Genomic DNA, 7,508 nt, shown 5'->3' on the forward strand with positions numbered 1-7,508 from the left:
GGGTAGTCCCTTAAGGGCAAAGCCTGGATTTGAAGGAGAGGGGGCCGTGCCTTCCTTGCTTTTTAGAAAAGGCATTTCTTGCTCAGTATAGTCTCACGGTTCTCCCAGAAGGTGCAGTTTGTGGGCTAGGAGTCATTAGGCAGAAGTGGCTGCAGGCAGCAGATTTGGGGTGGGACTGGAGAAGGAAACGGCCACTTCCAGGGGTTGGCGCGCCACTACCCTCTCCCCCAAGAAACAGCATGCATTGTGGTGTCGTCACTTGCTGGGCTCAGCGGGCCTGTGGTGACCTGCAAGTCTGGGACCCCAGCCTGGATCTGGGGAGCAGGGCCAGGGTCCTGGGAGGCGGGGGGGTTGCTGGAGGCCAGACCCCTGACTTTCCTCACTCCTGCCTGCCCGCCCTGCCCTTTCTCTGCCCAACATCCTCCCCTCTGTGTTCCATGACACTCTTTGTCTGTCTTCAAGTGCCCCAGGCTGAGGAAGCCCCAATGGGGCGTGACTGGTCTAGGCGGATGTCAGTGGAGGGACGACTCCCAGCTTTACCAGTTTACCCCCACCCTAACCCCTTGCCTTGGGGCCTTTTGGACACCCCTCCCCATTCCCTTCATCCTAGGATTCCTGAGGTTCAGGGTTCTGAAGGCCCCACCCCCAACCCCGGGCTTTATAGACCATTCCCAGTGACGAGCTGCAAAGAGCTAATTCTAGGGGTACAGGGAAGAAAAGGAAACACCCCCCTCCGTGGCAGGGCACACTGGCTGAAATTCTGCCATCAGTGCTTGTCCCCTTAGATTTCAGGCCTCAGTTTTTGGGAAAGGAGCAGAGGATATAGCTTTCAAGAGTCTGGGGCAGGAGAAGAAACGAGTTTCCAGCCAGGCACAAGGACACAATCAAGAGATTGTTCCCACAGATGTTTGTTGGAGGGTGACGGTGTGGCTGACTGTTGGTGTCAGGGCTCCTGGGCCTCGTCCTTCGAGGAAGACAGACGTAGACCCAGGGTGGAGCCCAGAGTGAGGAGCAAAGGGTCTCCTTCAGGATAGGAGGATCAAGGGAAACTTCCTGGAAGAGGGGCACTGGGGCTGGGGCTGTGAAGGATAAGTAGGAGTTTTCCAAGTGGGAAAAGAAAGGGCAGTCCAGGTAGGAGGAACTGCACATGCAAAGATCTGGAGGCAGAAAATGGCACTGCCGCCTTCGGAAAACCCAGGGTGTCTAGGTGAGTGTGGGAGGGAGAGGCTGTTCTGAAAGGTTGGCACAGGGAGAACTGGGCTGGGGCATTCAAGGACGGATTCCTGGAGGCTAGGGCCGGAAACACAGAGGAGGGAGGAATGGGCCTTTAATGCCTCTGGCATCACTGGGCCCAGCCTTCTTTGCTGAGGCTATAGATTCCTCTGCAGATGCATCCTTCCTGGTCCCCAAGGTGGAGCGGGGAGTCTGGGCCTCTGGGGGGAGGCCCACGTGGGGAGATGGAGGGAAGATGGGGTCTTCACTCTGCTTAGTGAGCACCAAGGAAGCACTGGGCAGGCCCAGGAGGAGGCTGGTTCTCCCCAGTTCACAGCTGAGGAAACTCGGGCTGGGCTAGCCAGGGGATCGTTCCTTCATGCTCCACGTATCTCCCAAGCATCGAGCTACTATGTGCTGGGTTGAAGCACAGGATCAGACAAGCCTGGTGCCTGATACGCCTGGGGGTGGGGGGTGGGGGGGGATGAGAGGCTCCCGATGAACCAGCCAGCCAGATCGTTGCGTGTGCAATTCCTGCTTCTTGGAATTCCCCTTCTTTTCCCACTTAGAAAACTCCTACTCATCCTTCACAGCCCCAGCCCCAATGCCCCTCTTCCAGGAAGTCACCCTTGATCCCCCTATCCTGAGGTACACCCTTTGCTCCTCGCTCTGGGTCTACCCTGAGTCTAAGTCTGTCTTCCTTGAAGGACGAGGCCCAGGAGCCCTGCCACCAACAGCCACACCATTACTGTCCCCGGACACCTTTGGGAGGTTACTTTCAGGGGAGGTAACAGCCACACTTGCACTTCAGCAAAGGTATCCAGGAGCAGAATGATCTTCCCTTCAAATCCAAGGGAAACCGGGGTTCGGGCTGTTGCCGGGAGAAATCAGACAAGGGGCTCCCGCCTGCCACAGGTGGGTCTCACTTCCCAGTTGGGGAAACCGAGGCCTAGAGAGAGGGCACCATCTGAGGCTCAGAAGCTCAGTGTGTTGGGGACCTGAAGCAGGATTTGAACTCTGGGGACTCAGGTGCCCTGGTTCCCAGGAAATCAGCGTTAGGGTTTGAGTCACGCCTGAGATCTGTGCCTCTGGTCCCCCTTCTGTCTAATGGCCAGCTTGGAGTGGCACCGTCCTGGCTGCTTGCAGAGGACCCACGTCCCTTGTGCCACCCTCTGGGCCCCACACCAGCTGCTCAGCCGTGCCAGGCCTAATCAGGCTGATCCTGTTATCCCACCCCAGGGAGCCCCCTCCTGCCCGCCCCGGACACCTGCAAGGCCAGCCCCGGGCCAGCCTGGCCGGTCTGGTACGGTCAAGGTGGGAATTTTACAGGCCAGCCGCACGCAGAGGGCGGGGCCGGAAGTGGCGGGTCTGAAAAGCTGGCGGCCGCATCGCACAGGCTCCCCAGCCCGGCCTCCCCGAGAAGACACCTGCGTAGCCGCAGGTTCTGGAAGAGGACTCCAGGCACCGGTGGGGAACCGAGCCCCGGTCCCGCAGGTCACACGGCCCCATCGTCTCCCCGCCCTCATCTCCCCACACCGTCCCCCGACTCCCTCCGCCCCTCACACTGGTCGCCCTCAACGGGCCTGGCCCTGCTTCCGTGATCCTTTGCTTCTGCAGCTTCTCCACCTAGAACACTCGCTCCAAGTCTCCACTTGGTCTCAGCGCCAATGCCGCCTCCTCTGAGAAGCCCCCCTTGCCCACTCCACCTAAAGGCCGCCCCCCCGCCCCCAGTCACTATCGCTTCGCCTTGTTTCGTTTTGTTCTTGGAACTGCCAGCATCTCAATTACCTTGTTTATTTCTCACTTGTGAGCCCCCCCTCCCTGATTGGATGGGGAGGAGTGTGGCAGGGGTGCGGCCCAGGTTAGCCTTGGTCAGCCCGCGTTCTCCGCCGGGTGCCACACACAGTAGGCACTCAGTAAGTGCTGATGTGGCGTGTTGGGGGCAGAGCTCAGCCCGGCACACTGGGTTTGCTGCCATGTGGGCACCTGACTCGCTATTTCTGCGGTGCTGCGTGTCTTTGCCAAAGCCTCTTACTCCTGTGGATTTCAGCCCCACCTTCTCCCAAACAGCAGGACCTGTCATGCCCTCCCACTGCCCCCCTGCCCCTCAGCATTACCCCTGCTACCCAGGTCCCGGGGACCGTGGAGGCGTTCGAGAGAACAAGTTCAGAGTCAGACCTAAGTTCAACCTCAGCTCAGCCACTGATTTGCTGCGTCACCTTGAGCAAGGTGCTCTATGTCCCTGCTCCTCAGCTTCCCCGTGTGGGAAATACCAACATCTTTTCCAAGGTCTGTGGGCACAATTAAGCACGTGGAGAGCACTTAGCACAGTGTTTGGCACTAAATTAACATAACAGCCAACGTGGCAGGGCGTTGATGTTATTGTCATTAGAGAGGTCATACGGTACAGTGAGGAAGAGTGTGGAGGGGGCATCGGGGCTGGGACTTTGAGGGATGAGGAGGAGTTTGCCTGACCATCTGTGTTCAGATCTCAGCTTGGCCCCTTACACTCTGCTTGATCTTGAGCCGATACCTTCACTTCTTTGGACCTCGGTTTTCCCAACTATGAAATGGAGAGAAAATAGTCCATACCTCACTGAGTTACTATGAGGAAAGTGCTTAGAACAGCGCCAGTAGGGGGCGCCTGGGCGGCTCCGCGGGTTAGGCCTCCGACTCTTGATATCCACTCGGGTCATGATCTCACCACGGTTGAGATCCAGTCCCACCTGGGGCTCCAGCAGAATGTGGAGCCTGCTTGGGATTCTCTCTCCCTCTCGCTCTCTGCCCCTCCCCCACTCATGCTCGCTCACTCGCTCAATGAATGAACGAATGAATGAATACAATACAATAAAATAAATAAATGAAAAGAAAAAGAAAGAGGGGCGCCTGGTGGCTCAGTCGGTTAAGCGTCCAACTTTGGCTCAGGTCATGATCTCTCAGTTCCTCAGTTCGAGCCTTCCATCGGGCTCTGTGCTGACAGCTCAGAGCCTTCTTGGGATTCTGTCTCCCTTCCCGCTCGCACTCTCTCTCTCAGAAATAAATAAACATTTTTAAAACATTAAAAAAAAAATCAACAGCGGTAGGGTTGTTCACTAGTGCTGGTGTTACCTATTCTCCACCGGCACAGGTGTCCCCAGAAGTCACTCTGTCTATACATCCATTGGCTTCGCTGGGGTGAAGACAGACCCGGAGCCCCCTAAGTCAAGCTCAGAAGCTCAGACTTGATTCTCAGAGTAGCAGGGAGCCAGCGATCGTTCTAGCAATCAGGCAGCAGAGAGCTTCTGGCTTGGGGAAAGCAGAGAGGCCGGGCCCCCACCTCCGGCTGGGCGTGGAAGGTTGGCTGGGGGGTGTTTGTGACTGCACCCCCCCCGTGAGGCCGCCCCACAGGCTGGCCCCCAGCCCCTGCAGACGCAGCATCGGAACCAGCTGTGCTAGCCAGATGTTCCTGGTTTACCCCCAGATGTGTGTCGCCGGCTCGCGGCTGCCCTGGCTTCCCCACCTCCACCAAGGGGGCGGGGCTGGGCCCTGGGGCCTCCCAGGGAGGGGGCACATTTTTGTGGGCTGCGGAATTTGTTTCTTGTTTTGCAGGACCATTGAGTCCTGCCTTGAGAGAACCTAAGTCCTGCCCCTGCTGGGACCTCAGTTTCCCCATCAGTGGGACCTCCAGGAGCCATCTAGGGGGACGGAGAGGAGCCGGGATGCCTTAGAAACGGGCCCGGCCACCGGCCCTGGAGCTGTCGGCGCGGAGGGAGGAAGCGTGCCAGCACGCTGTCTGAGGCCCAGCCTGCTGCCATCGGCCGGGCCTGCGGGACTTCACTGAATTAGATGGCCCTCCGAATGTGGGAGGGTGTCTCGGGCAGCTCATTGTACAGATGGGGAAACTGAGGCTCAGAGCGGCAGCAGCTGGCCCCATGGCATCCAGCAGGGAGGAGGCAGAGCAGGGATCGGAAATCAGCCCGTCTAGAGTCTAGAATCTAGAACCCCGGATCTGCAAGCCTCTTCTCACAAGCTCACCCATACGTGCGGGCCGCCCACACATCTGTCCTCATGGCTGCTCGGCCCGTGGGCAGTGAGGACGGTCCCAGCAGCTACCGGTCAGGCTCCCCTGGGTCCTCGCTAGTGTTCTGGGTGCTGAGTGGCCCCTTTCGGGGAGATGCCCCCCCCCCCCCATAGGAAGGTCGGGGATTTGTCCAGGGGTGAGGTGGAGAAGGACAAGGCTGGACGCGGAGGGAGGCACCCTGTGAGCAAAACTATGGAGACTGCAGAGCTGAAGCAGGTGCGTGCCTTTGTGAATAGAAATACTGAAGCCTGCCTGCCCTTGCCTTGAAAGGACCCGGCCCAGGCTGTCCTTCCCAAACCCCCCAATCCAGAGAAGACAGCTGTGGACCCAGACGCTATGCCAGCAGGACTGGGTAAGAGGGAGGGACCCACGGCTGGGGATCCAAGAGGGGAAGCAGGGATGGCTTCCCAGAGGAGGGCATGTGGGAGCCAGGGCTCTGAAGGATGAGTAGGAGTTTGCCAGATGCAGGCAGGCCCCGCTTCTAGGCCTCCCTGGGACTACAGAGATGAGTGGACGGAGGGAAGGGTCCCCTCCCAGCCTTCCTCTCCCTGGGAATGAGCATGAAGCAGGTACCTCCCCGAGGCCAGGAGTTCTGCAGGAAGGAGGCTGTTGATCTTAGGAACACATATGCCTGGCCTGCGTCTCCTGGGAAGCTCCATGGAAAGGTGGAGCCTCAGGGCGTTCCCTGGGCACCAGGATAATGAGCAGCATTCTTGGCACTAGCACGGAAGCTGCTAGAAACACCCACATGCCCACACCCTCACCCCAGCTGTTCCTTGGGTGATCGGAAGCACCTGTCTGGCTGTGTGACTTTGGGTTACTCATCACCCCTCTCTGAGTCTCCTCCCAGCCCTGGGCACGTTGTGGCCTCCGGCTAGATGTGGAAGTCCTCCTTGATCCCAATGGCGAAGTTCGGACTGTCACGGCCCCTAAGAACGCTCCCGTCCCTGGGCAGTGAGGACTCTCCAGGGTCGGGATATTTTCTGAAGGTTGAGAAGAGACCGCTGGCCAGGCCCCGTCTGGGCAGCGTGGGAGGCACCCGAGCCGCGTGGACCAGGGCCGTGTACCAGTCGTCAGGACGGGGCAGTTCCCTCCTGGGTCAGCAGCCTCCCTTCCGCTCACCTAACTCACGGCACTCCGCGTCTATGCCGCTCGCTCGCCCCCAGAACGTCCAGAGCTGACCGCCTGGCAACACCAGCGGGGTGTTCACACGTGTGCCCCCGTGTGTGTGAGTGTGCGGCCGGGGTGTGGGAGTGGCAGGAGCAAGCACGGGCGGCCCCAGGCCAGGACGCACACGCGGCTGGACACCCATGAGCCTGCAGGTATGTGTCCCTGGGCGCACAGAGGTCCCAGTGCGTGCGTGCAGGGCGTGCATGTGCGGCCGTGCCCGTTCTCCGTGCAGCATGCCGGAGACGACGTGTGTCTTTCGGGAGAGTCTGAAAATGCTGGCGTGGGAGCCCCCAAGGGTGCAAGAGGCTAAGAACACCCGAGTGGCTGGGAGCGTGAGCGCTCGGGGGTGTGACAGCTCCCCGGATCGGGTGCAAGCGAAGCCGGCCTATCCTGGGTGAGGGCGTACAAGTGTGAAAGCGTGCAAGTGTGTAAGCCGGTGTGAGCGTGGCTGTCAGAGCGTGGGGGTGTGGGTGGCAACATGCCCCGGGGTGGGGGTTCGAGCACGTGAGTAGCGGGACGGAGTGACCCCCGTAGTGATCCATGCCGTGTAACGGGCTGAGCTGGTGACTGTGTTCAAAACCGAGGGTGTCACCACGTTTGCAGGTGGGGGTGTGAACACACCCGAGTTACTGACCGCGTTTTTGTCCGTCGGTGTCATCTTGCTTGAGGAAGACTTGTGAACGTGCCTGGGGGTGTAATAATGTTGCTGGATGTGTGTGAAAATGCCCCAGCCCATCGATGTGGTCGTCTTTGCATATGGATGTGAGAACAGCCACGTGAGTGAGTGGGATGGGGTGGTCGTGCGAGTCCTGACGTGTGTGGAAACGCCCGAGTGCGTGAGGCCCATCGATTCGAGGGGGTGAGTGTGAAAACACAGAGCATCAGTGGGACCGTGTTTGAGTGGCCGAGGGACAGCCAGTCCCAGTGGGCGCAGGCAGGCGTGTCTGGGTGTGTATGGGAGTGAGGACACCCAAGCGTGCCTCCGAGGACAAGAAGGCCGAGCGTGTGACCCCCACGTGTGCTGGGAGCGCACGGCCCCAGGTCCGGGGGCTCCACGACACCGAGA

Source organism: Panthera uncia, chromosome A2 (genome assembly GCF_023721935.1).
Source record: "Panthera uncia isolate 11264 chromosome A2, Puncia_PCG_1.0, whole genome shotgun sequence".
NCBI lineage: Eukaryota > Metazoa > Chordata > Mammalia > Carnivora > Felidae > Panthera > Panthera uncia.